This window comes from Octodon degus, unplaced genomic scaffold (assembly GCF_000260255.1).
Source record: "Octodon degus isolate 3935 unplaced genomic scaffold, OctDeg1.0 scaffold00035, whole genome shotgun sequence".
Classification (NCBI taxonomy): Eukaryota; Metazoa; Chordata; class Mammalia; order Rodentia; family Octodontidae; genus Octodon; species Octodon degus.
In genome coordinates this window covers 9,281,340-9,297,044 of record NW_004524611.1, presented here as the reverse complement: position 1 = coordinate 9,297,044, position 15,705 = coordinate 9,281,340, and the positions used below count along the sequence as shown (strand labels likewise).

At 45.8% G+C, this 15,705-nt stretch overlaps 1 protein-coding gene across 4 annotated transcripts in view; it reads left to right on the top strand.

Moving 5' to 3' along the window:
- Positions 1-15,705, top strand: part of Auts2 (AUTS2, activator of transcription and developmental regulator) — a 321,552-nt gene that overhangs the window by 213,760 nt on the left and 92,087 nt on the right. The gene's annotated exons all lie outside the window — the stretch shown is intronic.

Sequence of the window (15,705 nt, the reverse complement as noted above, 5' to 3'; positions counted from 1 at the left end):
AAAAAAAAAGGGCAGGGAGCTAGGAGTGAGGGTGGAGCCGGAGACCAGGGATGATTCTCTTTTCTGGTGTCAGCCAAGTGTTTTATCACCTTACGCGATCCCCAGGCACCTGGTAGCCACTGATAATGGCCGCCTGGCCTCTTCCACTTCCTCTGCTGCAGAGCCACTTCAAAGGCTGCTTGGTACCTGCTTTTACCCCTCTTTGGAAGCCAAGGCTCTTTTTCCTGTGGGAAGAGGGAGCTAAGCATGTACGGTAGATTTAAAAGCAGACTCAAGAAAGCATGCAGTGGAAAGGAAATGTATAGTCACATTCCCCAACAAACTAGAAAGAATCCACGGTGGATTTCCGCGAGATACGGAGCTTGTCTGACTAGCGAAGGGTAACTAATGAGGAACAGCGCAGGATCCCATTGCAACCAATTGTGTTTTGTTATGGAAAGTATTTATCAAGTTCTTTTGCATTTGTTGATTTCTTTTAAAAAGCAACACAGCAAGAGCTTCTGGCTTGTGACTGGATGTACCTCATGCACCCTGTGATTCTATTGGCAATCTCTGTCCCATTATTAAGCTTCTTACTGCATGTCAGCTGTGGTCTGTACTGCAGAAATATTTCAAATTAATCTCTCCTGCCTCCCTCCCCTCACCAGTCATGGAAATTGCCTCCAAAATGAACAGCTTCATTATGGAGAATGTGCAAGATAAAGCAGAAAATCCGTATTTAGCAAGTGTTTGGTTCAGTTCTCTGCTGCAACCCTTAGTGGTATCAAACCAGAGGCCCTCTCTCCTGCTCCTAATTTGATGGTTGAGGAATTTGGAGAGCATGTGGCATGGCCGCTTGTCGGGGTGACTTGAGTAGCTGGGAGCTGGGATCACCTGAAGACTCTTGCTCACTCATGAGCCACTGGGGCAAGGCCAGCTCCCGGCTGAGCTGAGCTGGGACTGTCCACCGGGGCATTTCCGCATGTCTTTCCCATGTGGCTTGGGCTTTTCACAGAATGGCAGCTGGGTTCTGGAGGAGTTTCCCAAGGGATATGTTCCCAGCCTTCTTCTAACCTAGCCTAAGCAAAGCCCATGGAGACCCTCTACCATAGAATAGATGCAGTCATGGCCCACCAGATTCAAGGGAAACCTGTGTGGAGCCGCAGGGTGTGTGGCCAGATTTGCATCCGGGTTTTTGAACTACCATCAGGCCATAAAGGCTTCCTTCTGCTGGTGTTTTCTTTCTTTTCCCATGGGCAGAGTGGTCTGTGAACCAAGTGGCATTTGGGTTCTTTACTCTTGACTCGGCATCAAAGGTTGATCCTGTGAAAGAGAAAGAGGGAAAGACAGCGAGAGCATCACTGCATGGGCTGTTGGCTATGTGGGGTGTCATGTCCCTGCTGTTGACTGCAGCCAGCTCAGAACTGACTCACAGACTTCACCTAAATGTGTGCCTTCCATTCCCTGCGAGTTCTTCTCCATTTGACCTTTGAGAAACACTCTGTATGTTGGGCCTCTGTTTTGTTACCACTTCAGCTACTTACTTTTAATATGTAGTCTGTCTGTCACCTGATTCTCAGACAATACTTCTCTTGCTGCTCACCGAAGGCCCCCACTCCAAGTAGCCTACCCACCTGTCTTTCCTTAATCCTCAACCAGCAGTACTTACAAAGCGTTTGTCGTTCCCCGGCTCCTCTCCTGCCAGTGTTTCCCGTCACACCCCTTTTCCATAGCTCCTTCCCCTAGCCACTCGAGGGGGCACAGGAGGCTTAGATGAGGTTAAGAGGCTTACATGGCCAAGTGCAAATCCAAATCATGTGTCGCCCCTGGGCTCTCCTCAAAAGTGGTACCAGAGGAGTGAGACATACAAGGCATACTAATGATAACAATAACAGGTATATTTATTGAGTACTTGCTCTGTGCCAGGTGCTGTTCTAGCTAATTTAATCCATAGAGGTGAAATAGGTGCATTATATTTTCTACTCTATAATGAGAAAGCAGAGACAGAAAATAGGGAAATACTACTTTTTTTTTTTTTGGTCAGCTGAATGCTAATATCCAGAGCAAGCCTCTGTGCTGGAGCCAGTAAGTACTTTTAACTCCCCACGGAAGCAGACCCTTCTCTTCCCCCTAATTAGTAAACATTTTATTACTGGTTGACCAGCAAGCCCAGAAGGACTTCCAAGAGGCCCCAGCTAAGCTGAGTTATCACTGCTCTGGAGGCAGGGAACACAGGAGAGATGAGCGGCGCTGCGCAGGACTCTGTCAGGGCACATGTGTGGGGTTTCAGAGCATAGGAATCCTGTCCACTCATAAATCAGTCCCAGGCCAAGTCTTGAGAATGCTGACCCATCAGGTTGGCAATCGCAAGGAAAATGCTAGAAGGAAAGTTCAGAGAATTTGCCTACCTCCCATACGAACACTGAGTGGGTGGATAGGAAATGGATACAGTTCAAGGGTAATGGGTACAGTTTCAAGGAAAAGTCACAGGAAGCTACCAAGTGAGGACTGTGAGTGAAAGGCTGTGGGTATCAGCCATGCCATCTTTAGTCTTTCCTATTAAGTTTGAGATTTTGCAAATTACAAAGTTGGAGGAAAACATTAACAGATAAACAACACGAAAGAACCCAGTCATCCTGCAAGTAAGAATCAACCATCAACACACAGGAAAAGGGTCTGCAGCCAGGAATTTTCTGGTCTGTCAAAGCGGGGAGTGCCAAGAGGAGAAGGAAAGGGGTACAATTTGAGACATATGGTGCTTCTTAGGGGGATGTTCAGCCTTCTCAAGAGGCTAATTTAAGACTAAATCTTCTCCCTGGATCCAACAGCCCTTAATATGACCCAAACTTTCCATTACCGAATTCTAGGGGTTTAAATCCTGATATTGTGTGCTTGAATCTGGAATCCGTCTCATCAGTTAAAGATCTATCCTATTGAGGCCACATGTGTCTGTACAATAAGCTCTTTTCAAGCCAAACTTTCATGTTGGGGGAAAAAAAATCCTGAGAGGAAATACATGTGGTCCTCTCCCTTCAAGCACAGTTCAGGCTATTTATTGTTTTATTTGATTGTCAAGAAGTCAGGAATGACTGAGTCGGTTCCCAATGTGGTCTGCACATTTCCTTGGCTAGGATTGGCCTACAAAGACAAAGCTCGGCTTAGAATTTAACAGTGTGCTGGCTTGTGTGGATTCGGGGAGGGTATGCATGGTTTTTTTTTTTTTTTTTTCTTTCTTTCTTTGTGAAGTCCTTCCCTTGTGGTTTTCAGATTAAAAAGTGCGTGATGACACGTTTACCCTTTTAGTTTTGTTTTTAAAGCACAAAGCTGACAAATGTGTTTAATGGGCCTGTAGTACCAAGTGACAGCGCCGTGGAGCCCCAGAGACGCACTTGGGCCTTGACGGTTGTGATGAGGAAGCTGAACTGCCCTCGCCAGTTGGAAAGATTAAATGCAAACTGCCACATGCCTCTGACACTTCTCTGATTTACTAGGAAATTCCAAGCAAGCTGGGCAGCAGGCGGGGGGCAGAAAAGGTGAATTGAACAGGATGCCCTTCTTAGAAATTGATCACATAAACATCAAGAAAATGGAAAGGGGAAAATATTTCTTTTGCAGCACAGAGAACATTCTTTGTGTATAAACTAAGTACTGCATCACAGAATGTCACAAGATGTCATGAGCTAGAGAGAGACCAGCCCAGATGCATTTTAATGGTGAAGGAAAGATGAAGTAAATGACTCACCAAAAATCACAACTAGTGGGCACTGGACCTGTTCTAGAACCCCCATCTCTTGGCCTCGCTAATGCAGTTGGTTCCTCCTTCAGGCCCTCGTCTTCTTTGTAATGGTCTACAATAGTAATGAAAACAATTTTTTAAAAGTTCCCGAGTTAGCTGCTAATGAGACTGGGTCAGTTCTGTAATCGCCGTACAGGCCAGTTATTCGCATTCATCTTTCTGGCCTCGTGTTGCACCTTAAAGTTAGCCAGTCATGTCGCAAATGCATGTTGTCAGCACACTGAGCACAGGTAGCTGAGAGAAAACCCACTGCCACCTTGCTAATGGAAAAGCAGCCCAAAGCACACTGCCTGGTGGAATATTGTTTGCAGCTTGATCTTTGTATACGATGGACATCATAAATTAAAATAAAAGCTACCAGCCAGCTACTGTATTTTTACAAACCTTTTTCTTCCCCCAAGAAAACGCATTGGCAGGAAAATAAGTAGCATTCCTTACCAGTGGCACAAAGAAAAGTCTTGTTAGTTATAGGCGAGTGGCTATTTGAAAGCCTGGCTACAATTTTCCTGTTTTACTAACACTTTTAATTAAATCCATCAACTCCCTCTAAGATTCTGTGTAAATACCAGATGCTCGCTGTATTTTTTTTTTTTTTTTTGTCTCCTGGAGAATATGAAAAGTTGTACATGAACAGTAGAGGAACTTCAAAGGAGGTACAAACCCCAGTGAAAGCAAGGGGAGTTCCGATTCCTTGTGAGTTTCTTGAAATTCCCAAGGGCAGAGGCAGCCTCCCATACTGGATGGCACAGGCCCCTCCCCATGTCTCGCCTGAGTGCCTGACGTTAACTTAACATCAGTGCCTTAGTTGGGGAGCAGATGGCCTGGGTGGGGCATGGTGGGTGGGAGAATCAGGCAGGCCCCGCAGGAAGCGTTCATGAAGGGGAGGAGAAGGCTGTGTCTCCCTGTGGGGCTGCAGCCTGCTTTTCATGTGCTATTGAGGCCACCCCCACCAGCTGTCACTTGAGTTCATTCAGTCCATTATATGGGGACTCAGAGGAGGAGGTTTAGGATGGCTCTGGGTAGTTCTACCCTCCCTGCTGGGGGTGAGAAAATCCTCTTCCAGTGCTTCTACTGCTCAGGGACATCAGCTACCTATTATCAAATTTTTGTCCTTTTCTATACAGAGAAGTGTAACTTTTTGTCCCAGAGGGGGTGATATTTCAACAGTAGGCAAGGCAGCTCCCTTTGCTTTGAGAGAATTAAATGTAGTTGCTTAGGGCTGTCAGGACCTGAGGAAAAAACTGAGGTAGTATTCAGTGAATCAACATACTTGCTGGTGTTTAAATTTTAGTGTATCCCAGGGTGGGCATTGGCATTTGTAATGCAAAAATCTAGGAAAGGATGAAGGGTGTTCGCTGTCCTCTGACCAGTATATTCCCAACAGATTCTATCTCAGTAGCTCTTCTCCTTTTCCTTCTCCTTCTTCTCCTTCTCCTTCTCCTTTTCCTTCTCCTCCTCCTTCTCCTTCTCCTTCTCCTCCTCCTCCTCCTCCTTCTCCTTCTTCTCCTTCTCCTCCTTCCTCTTCTTCCTCCTCCTCCTCCTCTCCTCCTCCTTCTCCTCTTCCTCCTCCTCTTCCTCCTTCTCTTCTGCCTCCTCCTCCTCCGCTACCCCAGCCTCTTTCTCCTCCTCCTCCTCCTCTACCTTCCCTTCCTCTTCCTCCTCCTCCTCCTTTGCCTTCTCTTCCTCTTCCTCCTTCTCCTCCTCCTCTTTTTCCTCCTGCTCCTCCTCCTCCCTCATGAATGTACTTTAGAACATGGCTTTGGGGCACATCCCCTCACAGGTCTTGGTAGGCAAGTGGCCACATGGTTCCCAGAGATATCTTCCTTTGGTAACTAAAGGTTTAGGACTTTGGGTAGGACTCAGATTCTGCAGAATCTGAGACAAGTGCCTGGAAAGAAATGAGGAATGGAAGCATAGCGCCCATGGCCTGTGCCACCTCAGCTACTTTCAGTTTCTATTTGAAAGCAAAATCATAGAATGGCTGTCAGATGGCAGCTGCGCATTTGGTGGAAATGAGAACTCCAGATTTTATGCTAATTCAGTTTCAGGTTCCTTTGAACCTGCAGTTTATGGGGCCGGGCTTACAACTGCAATCTGTTTTAGATAAAAGAAGGGATTTTACCAAAGACTTTTTAGTTTTGCAAACATTTCCAGCCTCCAAAAGAAAAGGGGAAAACCAGATTTATTCTTTCATTAATATCGTTGTATTTCCTCTACTTTGTCAAATAGAAAACTTTCTCTTATTTTAGCAAAGATTTTTCTTATCTCAGTTGAGGAAGTGTTAAGTGACTTAGCCGACCTGACTTCAGGATTTTTTGTTGTTGCTGTGGCTGTTACTCATCTTTCCTTTTGTGGTGGTCTTTCTGCCCCTTGCCATTGGAAAGGCAGGACTGCCAGGCAACCTGGACGCTCTTCTTCCTGGCACTGCTGTCCTCTCCCCTTGTCTCACTGTTGCAGACCCAGATGGTTGTTTCAGTTTGGATTGCTTTGCAACCAAGCACAGATTTTAAAGCAGTTGTGTGTTTGCAGTGTTACACTGTAGACTGAGCTATGCAGAAAGGACTCCTCCTTGTTCCACAAGGTTTGCAGAAAGTGACCTCAGCTGGATCTACAGAAGCCACACCCAAGATAGCTTCTGTTAGGAGGCTGTCAACTGGGAATTCAGCCAGGGCTTTCTTTGGGCCTGAGGCCTGCTTGCCTCTTTGGGCTACTTGGGCTTCCGTACAACATGGATTCCAAGCGCAAGGAAACAGAAGTTGCCAAGCATTCTTACTACCTGAGCTCTGAGGTTTCAGAATACTATTTCCTCCATATTCTGTCGGCCAAAAGTCACAGATCCAGCCTAGAGGCCAGCACATAGGTTCCTGGGAGAATGGCATACACAGGAAGCATTGTCAGGGGCTGTATTTAGAGACTAGTGACCACAATGGTTGATGTGGTATTTCAGTTGCTATCATTTTCAAGAGAACTTATCTGTTCCCAGTTCTTAGCTTTGTAGGTTCCTGTATTCTATGAAATCCAAAAGCTGGTGGCGATGACTTTACAGTTTAGTTTCATTTATATTTGAAATAATGCCATCATTCACTTCTATTTTAGTTGGCAGAGATCTGGTTGTTTGCTCATTAACTTGTTGATCTGACCAGTTTATTGATGCTGTCTCCTACATGTAAAGGCATGAGAATACCATACAAGATGCCAAGGGGAGTGACAGTGGTAGAGGTGAGGGGTGTGTGTGTGTGTGTGTGTGTGTGTGTGATCACATCATAGTCTGGCCCTCAAGTGACTGAATCCACAGACTACCCTCCACAGCAGAGTCTTGTTACCACAAAGTGAATGTGTACCCCTGAAGGAATGACAGTGTGTAGTGGTGACATAGGCACATATTCTATATTGTCTTGACTGTATTTCTCTCAGGGAACCTTCAAGAAAAGCTAGTTTGAAGCAGAAAAAAGTTTTAGTCTAATTTACAGCCGTCATCAGCAAACGGAAATTATCTAGGGCCAGAGAGGAGCTGGCAGGTCTCCGTAAGCCCACAGGGTTGCCCCGACTTACAACAGTGGCCTATGAGCAGAACAGCTGCACCTGTGTAGCAGTTGATGATTTGCAAAGTATCTTCTTTGAGCCATGAAGCCCTCCGGATGGAGGCTGGCAGCCATTTTAGAGTTTCCTGCTCCATTTTAATAGCATGGAAGAGACAAGAGAAAAACTAAGGCCTGAACAAGAGTGAAAACACAGAATATTGTTTAGCTGTATGAGTCTCCAAACTGCTGGAAGCATATGTCTTATTTTTTGCCCAATGAGAACTCTGGAAAATGAATGTTTAGGATCAAGATATTTGATAATGAGGCTTTCCATGAAAACCTTGTTAGACTAATGTCTATTAGAACAAGCACAGGAACAGAATGTGTAATGCCCTAAAGATGACTGCTTTCAGATAAATGTTTCCAGAAAAAGATAGTAAAACCTTGGAGGGAAGTTTGTGCAGTGGAAGGTGGATCAAGGCACAGCTGGCTGCCGTTCCGCAGCATGTCGGTGCTCTTTCAGCCCTGGTGGGGTTTACATGGTGTAGAGACAGCTCTCAGATCCTGAAATCTCTCTAGACATTAGACAGCAGAACAAATGTGGCCAGTGGAGTGATAAACCAAAGGTTACCCAACACTGACGATGGGAGTTAGGTTTTATTTTATTTATTTATTTATTTATTTGACACGAGGTCTTACTATGTAGCTCAGACTCATAGTGATCCTCCTGTCTCAGCTTCCCTAGCACTGGGATTTACAGTAGTGTGCCACCATGCCCAGTTCCAGGGGCAGCACAGCACACCCAGGGTTCTGGGGGCCAGCGCACCATGCAGTCATTACAGGGGATCAAATTCGGGTCCTTGTGCTTGTCAGGAAGGCATTTAGACTGCTGAGCTATCTCCCCAGCCCTGGTAGTTAGGTTCTAACTGAAAAGGCACTGGGCATAGTTGGTAAAATCATTCTGTAAGTGACTTCTCTGTGACCCAGGCTTTCTTATGTTTTGTATCAATCCCTTTGTCTGAAATAAGGAGAATACAGCAACGTTAGCCTCATAGTATGTGCCTCACAAGATTCACTTAGGGCAAATGATGTCATAACTGCAAGCAGTTTTGGAAAAAGTATGCTACTATAGGCACATATGGCAGAATGTTTTCAATCCTACACTGAGTTTTAGCATCAGTAAATGGTACCATCACACATAATTTATGGACGTGCCCTTCTCTTGGCCTAGGTTTTGCTGGTGTGTTGGTTGGTTTGCCTTCTTTCTGTTTCAAGGCACTGAACCAATGATTAGGACCCTATTTCAACTTTGACCCAGTCATAGACTAGCAACAGTCCTAGAGTAGCAATTCCTGGAGAGTAACCAAAGCTACAAATTTGGGTCCTTAATTTAGATACAGATAAAGTTTATCCTCAGTTGAAAAACTGAAGTGAAAATGTAACTAGGTATATGGCGTGGTGTCTTTAATGGTAAGCATGGGCGAGGTGCTCAGACAAGGTGATATCTCTTTCAGTATTGATGTGCTACTCAAGAATATCTTTCTCCCTGGAATTGGAGAAAAAGGAGTTTTAATCTGAAGGGGGTAAATGCAATTTAATTGCATTTTAGCATAATTTTCAAAAACAATAAACCAGGAGCAAATGCCCAACACCCTCAAGTTTTCCATAGCTGTGGCTTCAGATGGCACATCTGTTGAACCACACAGTTTACCAGCACCTGTAGGGACTCTCTTCCCTGCTGAGCCAACACTCCCAAGAGCCATACCATGCCCGGGAGGAACACTGCCAGCTCCTGCCCCCTGTGTGAGCAGCAGCCCAGCTCCATCTCACCTGACAGCCCTCCCCCCTTCCTCCCTCGCTCATGGCAAGCTCCCCATTCTCCTTCGGTTGGCCTCAGTCATCCAGCAGAAAGCACAGGAAGGCCACTGCTCTCACATTGCCAGACAGGCCCTTTTTGTTGTCCCCTAAAGGGTGGTGCCTGACAAACTCCATTGATAAAGCTGAGTGGGGTGCTTTTAAATCAGTCGTACTGCAAGTAAACCTACTGCTAGGTAACTTGTAACTGCTGATGAAGATAGGGCATTGTTGCAAGCGCTAGACATATATTAACTTATTAAACCCACACAACAGTTGCCACCAACTAGGTATTGTTATTACCCTGTTTCACAGATAAAGAAACAGATCTAGAGATATCAAACCCATCTGTCCACCCCCACTTGAGTAGTTTGCGAAAGTGGAAGATGAGCTAGGATTTAAAGCCCTTGGTTCTTTCATTAGTGGCTGAACTTTTAACCACTATTAACAACCTCTCACTTGTCCCCCAAACGTGGAAATAGTTGGCCCCAGTTTAGTGGCCCTTCATGTCAGGTATGCTGGCAAAAAGAGCAGAGGAAAAATTCTTTATCGAGTAGGTTGCTATGTGTTGAACATTGTGCCATGCGTTATGCTGTGTGTTACTTGATTTAGTGCTTGTGCAATATTCTGTGAGAGTTAAAAGCTGTTACAAGCTCCATGTTTCAGGCAAAATGAGGCTTTACAAAGTTATGTAACTACTCAAAAGATCAACCAGCTACCTTGATACAGTCCAGGTTCAAACATATACTCGGCTAGCTTCACTCTCCTAGGCACCAGACCAGAACCCATGAACTTTAAAATCCGATAAACTCGCTCGAGAATTAGATGCTGAGATACTGTAGACAAAGACAACCTAAGAAAATGCTTCATATATCATCTTCAGTGAATTATTTACACATCTCATTTTCACTGACCCGTCATCTTTTAGCCCATTCAGACACTGTTCCAATCACCTTTTACTTATCACCTTTTCCACCCCTGCTCTGTCCCCATCTCCATGTGGAATGGGGGGAACCAGGTAGATATTGAGGAGCAGAGGGTAACTGAGGCAGGACGAATACCTGGAGCATTACAGTGCTCAAAGAAGCCGGGACTCCACATCAAGCGTCTTGTGAACCAAACCATCAGCATCAGCGTCGCATAGTGTGATAGAGGAGTGCACAAAGGACAGGGTAACCCAGAAAGACATGCCGGGGGGCATAGTGAGGCCTCACAGTTCGCATCATATGCCCTTCTGTGAAGAGCCACATGAGGTTCCCATAGCCAGGTGGGTAACAAGAGTAGAACTAAATTCATTTCTATTTTTCACTCCCTTTCTTTGTGGGGTTGTCAAATTTTGAATGTTAATATTTTAATGTAGATTTGGTGGTTAAGTAAGATATATTGTATATCTTCTTGCTTATACTTTCCCCCTTTTGTAGTTTATAGTACACTCCGAAGTTTGAAAGTAAAATTCTTTTTCTTGACTTCTACACTTGGAAAATATTTATTCCCCCCTGCGTCTCAGTAGTGTGCATCATAAACCAACTCGGCTCAGCTTATTTACTTCCCTCTTGTTGCAGGCCCGTGATCAATGGTAGCGACACAGGCGTATAATAGTAGAGGCTTTTGCTTTACAACGTAAGAACATGAGCGATGGCAGCCTCCTTCCAGCGTGATAAGTAATGAAGCTCCTGTTTTAAAAATCACCCTTTCAGAAGGGATGGGGATCTGGGCAGAGGGATTTGGGGCTACATGTGAGTGACCGGGCTGGCATTACTGAAGGAGGAAATCCAGGCCCACAATCTAAAGGGAATTGGTCCACACTGGAGAAATCCCCAGGACCCAGGAAGAATTGTGATCCCTGGCACTGAATGGAGTGTCAGGAAGTGGCAGAAGCACAAAGCAGGATGGCCTCACAGACGGGGGCATCCCTACCTCCTGTGGATTTGAGTTGCCCACACTGCAGCTCCTGGCCACCTGCCACGAGTAGGCGCAGTGAGAGCCCGAGACAGTGGATGCCCTTCTGGGCTCCAGGCCGTTGTCTTATGCCCTGCATCCCTGTACCTTGCCAGTTACACGCAAACTAGGGGCTTTACTAGTGCGCTGCAGACATCTCAGCTCCCTACTCATTCTGTCTCATGTATCCACTGAGCTGGGCCTCTTACTACCATGTTGGGCACACAGAGTGTGAGCAGATTCCAAGATCGGGATTCTGTCTGCCAGAAACTGGGGGGATTCAGAAAGAGGCTGGGCACAGCAATACACTAAGATCACGCCCTCACTGCTTGCTAGGACGTGCTAGGCCCTGACTCTCGATCTGTATCTGTTGCATACACTGCTGCTGCCATGGCTGAGATGTGAACAAGGCCACTGAGGCATCATTCTCATTCTGTCAAATCTGAAACCAGATTGAGGTGGTGGATAGTCCACATGGAGAAAAGCGGAAAAAACAAAACAAGACTATGTACCAGTGAGAATCCATTTTTTGTAGTTGTAGGCAAAATAAGGCAGGCCTTTTAAAATGAAATTACAATTTAACATGTCAATATGATATAATTGGGATGCCTGCTAATCTGTGTTTAAGAGGTCAAAGCCTCAATGTGAGGAAGTTGATCACATCCTGAAGCCTGGCAAGCTCTGACAACACTGTGCTTGATTTAGGATCAGATGTTCTAATCAATCCATTGGGAAGTGCCATCCCTCCACCCTTAGTATGGGACTCAGGCTATCTGATGTCAGGCTATCCGACGTTTTGCACTAGTGCCTGTGTAAACATCACTTTCTATGGAGGTGGTACAAGGCTTGGGAGGATCCTTATCTTTTTTGATGTTCATGCAGTTATTTTCTTTTTCATTTGTTTTGTTTTAGAGAGGGATAGGGTCTTATTATGTATTTCAGTCTGGCCTTAAGCTCACTTTGTAGCATAGCTGGCCTTGGACTGGTGGCAATCTAACTACCTCAGTGTCCCAAGTGCTGGAATTACAGGCAAGTGCCACTATACCTGGCAATTTCGATTCTTATTGTAGTTATCTCTATTAATACAATCCAATAGAGGGCATGACTACGGACATTGTGGCCCTACCAAAATATGTGTGTGTGTGTGTGTTTGTGTGTGTGTGTGTGTGTGTGTGTGTGTTTGTGTGTGTGTGTGTGTGTATCCACAGTAATCAAAAGCTGTAATCCTGAATCACAACCCCCCACACCTATATCCCATGTACTGTTAGGCATAATTACTACCAATGGTCCTGTGAAGATAGGTGCTGTTGTTATCTTCTATAGATGAAGAAACTGAGACACAGAGAGTGAAAAGATTTGCTAGATCTTTGGGCTAGAAGTGACATAATGTCAACCAGATGTTCATTCCAGAGTTCCAGCTTGTAACCTCAACCTGAAGAACAATTGGAAACAGGTTTTTCAGGGATTGGAGGCCTTCAGACTTTAAAAAGAATTGAACCTCCTGGAGTCCCAGAAATAAGCCACTGAGGTGACATCCTTCCCAAGGCTAACTAGGGAACAAACTTACATGTTATCACTCTCCTTCAGTGCTTCTGTCCAACTACTCCATAACTTGGAATGGAAAGCTTGAAGAGATTTCTGTAGACTTCCCCTTCCTTTAACCCACTGTACAAATCATCCAGCATGCACTCCGTGGGGTGCTTGAAGTTCATTATATTTCTAAAGGGAAACACAAAGAAATTAATAAACTTTTTTGTATAAAATGCCCAACAGGAGCCCAGAATTTTTTAATTGGGTTTCAATGCATATAAGATATTTTGTATCACATTGATCCCCTTATTGTCATCCCGAGGTTAGAATTTTTAAGGAATATTTTCCCCAAAATACATTTAGTGTAAGTCTGGTCATTTATGTTACAAATTACATAAGAATTCACATTTCAAGCTGTTCAATTTGGCCATTTTGACTAATTTAGAACTTCTATTGCTTTTAAAATCTAGTTCATCTTTATCTTCAGTAAGATAGTCTATTTTCATTTAGATACTCTATATTTTAATTTAATTATTTTAATCTTAAGAAGATGATGCTATTTTAATTTAGCTTTAAAATTCTTTTAGTTGATTCATCACAAACTTGGCTAGGCATTTGGCCACATATTTGAAAGGCTTCTAAAGTAATAAATCCAGCACTGAAAAGACCATTGAGCCTGCAGTCTTGCTGTCTTCTTGTTACTGTGCCGCTTTCTGGGCTTGCTCTCCTTAGATCTGGTTCAGAGGCTGAAGGTGGATTTCAGAAACCATGAGTATTTACTGTGTTAAACCACTGACTACAACAGAAAGGGTGGCTTCCAGACTTTGACTGGTAATCAGTATAGCTCAGAGGTTAGGACACTTGCCTAGCATGTTGCAAAGCCCTAGGTTGGATCCCTAGTAACACCACACACACACACACACACACACACACACACACACACACACACACACACTTTCCTAATTCTTGAAAGTCAATTCCTTGGCCAAGATTCATCCATCTAATAAGTTGATTCTCCAGATTTTTTCTTTCACCCCTTTTTCTCCTTCTGATGTTATACCGTACCTATTCCCCTGCCATTTTGACATTGATCCATGCCTTCCAGAAAGCAGGGGAAACAGCAGTCTGGGACCCAGTCAGAGTGGACCTGACTCCCATCTCTGGAGAGAGGTTGAGACATGTAGCAAAGTGAGTAGAGGTGGACTGGAGCAGGGTGAGCAGGCCTGAATGTGACAGCTGCATCCTATTGATTCTCTGCGCACTTGGCTATTGGCTTAAGTGGTTCCTCCCAATTACAATAATCAGGATACAGGAGCACATGCAGATCTGGCCCAGGCCGTCATCGGAGGCCTAACCTCTGATAAGCTTTGAAAACATGGTGAGCGTCGGGAATGCTGACTGATACAAGTGTCCTGGCTATTTCAATTGGTCAGCTAAGCTGCCTATACATTTGACATCTCAGTTTATCCTGTAAGGGGCCTAGCCAGAGATCTGGCAATTTCTCCCTGATCTTATTAGAGCCATCCATTTGGATTGCTCCAAAAGAAACAACATTTTAATATCTTTTCTAGAAAATGTAATGTTTGCCTCTGAGCTATCCTGGTATTACAGAAACAGCTTCAGAATGAATGCCCCCTAGCTTAAGGGCCTCGTCTGGTTTTGGGGACACCTCATCAGCGTATGGAAAACTCTGTCTCCAAAGTTGCACCTCCTGAGGTGCCTTTTCTTCTCATTTGTCTGGAGTAGAGAAATGTCACCCTTACCTATTGTAGGAAAACACCTCATACTTTATGGTGCTATCAGTTTGGGAAAGGATGAGGCTAGAGAGAGAAAGCCATTTATTTCCAAAATTAATTTTATTAAGGAGGTGAGGGCTTGAGAGGTTTTGCAAGAGCACCATGAAATCCACCAGTGGTGGATATGCAACTTTCAGGAGGTGAGGAGTGGACATCATTCCTTCAACGCAGATGCCCTTTGTAGGTGGAGTACAGCTCTCCTGCCCAAGCCTGCTCCTTTCTTCTCTCCCAGCCAAGTGCCAGGTAACAGTGGCATACCAAGGAACTAGGGAGCCAAAGGCTGCTCTTCAACCCCTCCTGGGTGCCTGTCTCTCCTGGCCCCTCCCGGTTGCTCTGCATCTTGCTTGAGCTGGGGAAATTGAAGCAGCTTTTCTTGTGCACCAGGAGAGACTGCCTACCCCCAAACTGCAGGTGTAGAATTAAAACCTCAGATGTTTTCAGCCAGTTTCCTCACCCCTGCGCGCCTGGTACCTTGTCCTGGCCGCTGTGGTCAGGATAGCGAGTGAGGAGGCCAGCGTTCCTCAGCGGGGCCCCAGCGGCCGGCCAGAGGGGCAGCTGGTGTGTTTCGGGTGAGTGGGCGCTCAGAGGGAGGCAGAGGGCCGGGTCTGTGGGCACCGCGCCTTCTCGCACTGCGCTGGGCTCCGGGGGACGCAGTGATGATAGATGGATCCGCTGCTGCCCATAGAGTGAAGCTTTGGCATTACTTTTATTCTCTGTGTCTGATGGTTGCCAAGGGAACCAACAGGCTCCTATTTTGTGGATGCGAGGTGTACTGATGTCCGATGATTTGAGGACTTGGGAGGAGGGGAGGATTTGTAAATGATGAGTGTTATTCATGAAACCTGAGTGATCATTCTCTGGTGTGGCGGGATAGTTCTGATTAAAACCTTTTTGTTCCAATACGTGGCCTCTGGTCCCCGCCCCCATGTTCAACGTTGTAATTGTTATTTTGTACGGAGCACCTACTAAGTGCCAGACTTTTACGTGTGATTTCCCATTGCGCCCCCATTTCCGCCCGCAGAAGCTGCCCTTTACCGGCGACCGGCCTAGTCAGGCAACCCCGGGCTGCGAGCCTCGTGGCCTTTCTCTGCCGCGGCCCAGTCTTGGCAGCGGCGTCTGCGGAAAGGGCACGGAGCTTCGGCAGTTCCCGCCGCGCCCGCCCGCCGGGGAGCAGCCATGGGGACCCAGGGGCTGGGCCGCGAGGGGGAGCACAGCTGTCGGTGTCGCGCCCGGGGACTGCGCCTCGGCGGGGCCGACCCGGCGCCGGGGCCGAGAGGAGGGGCGGGAGGGG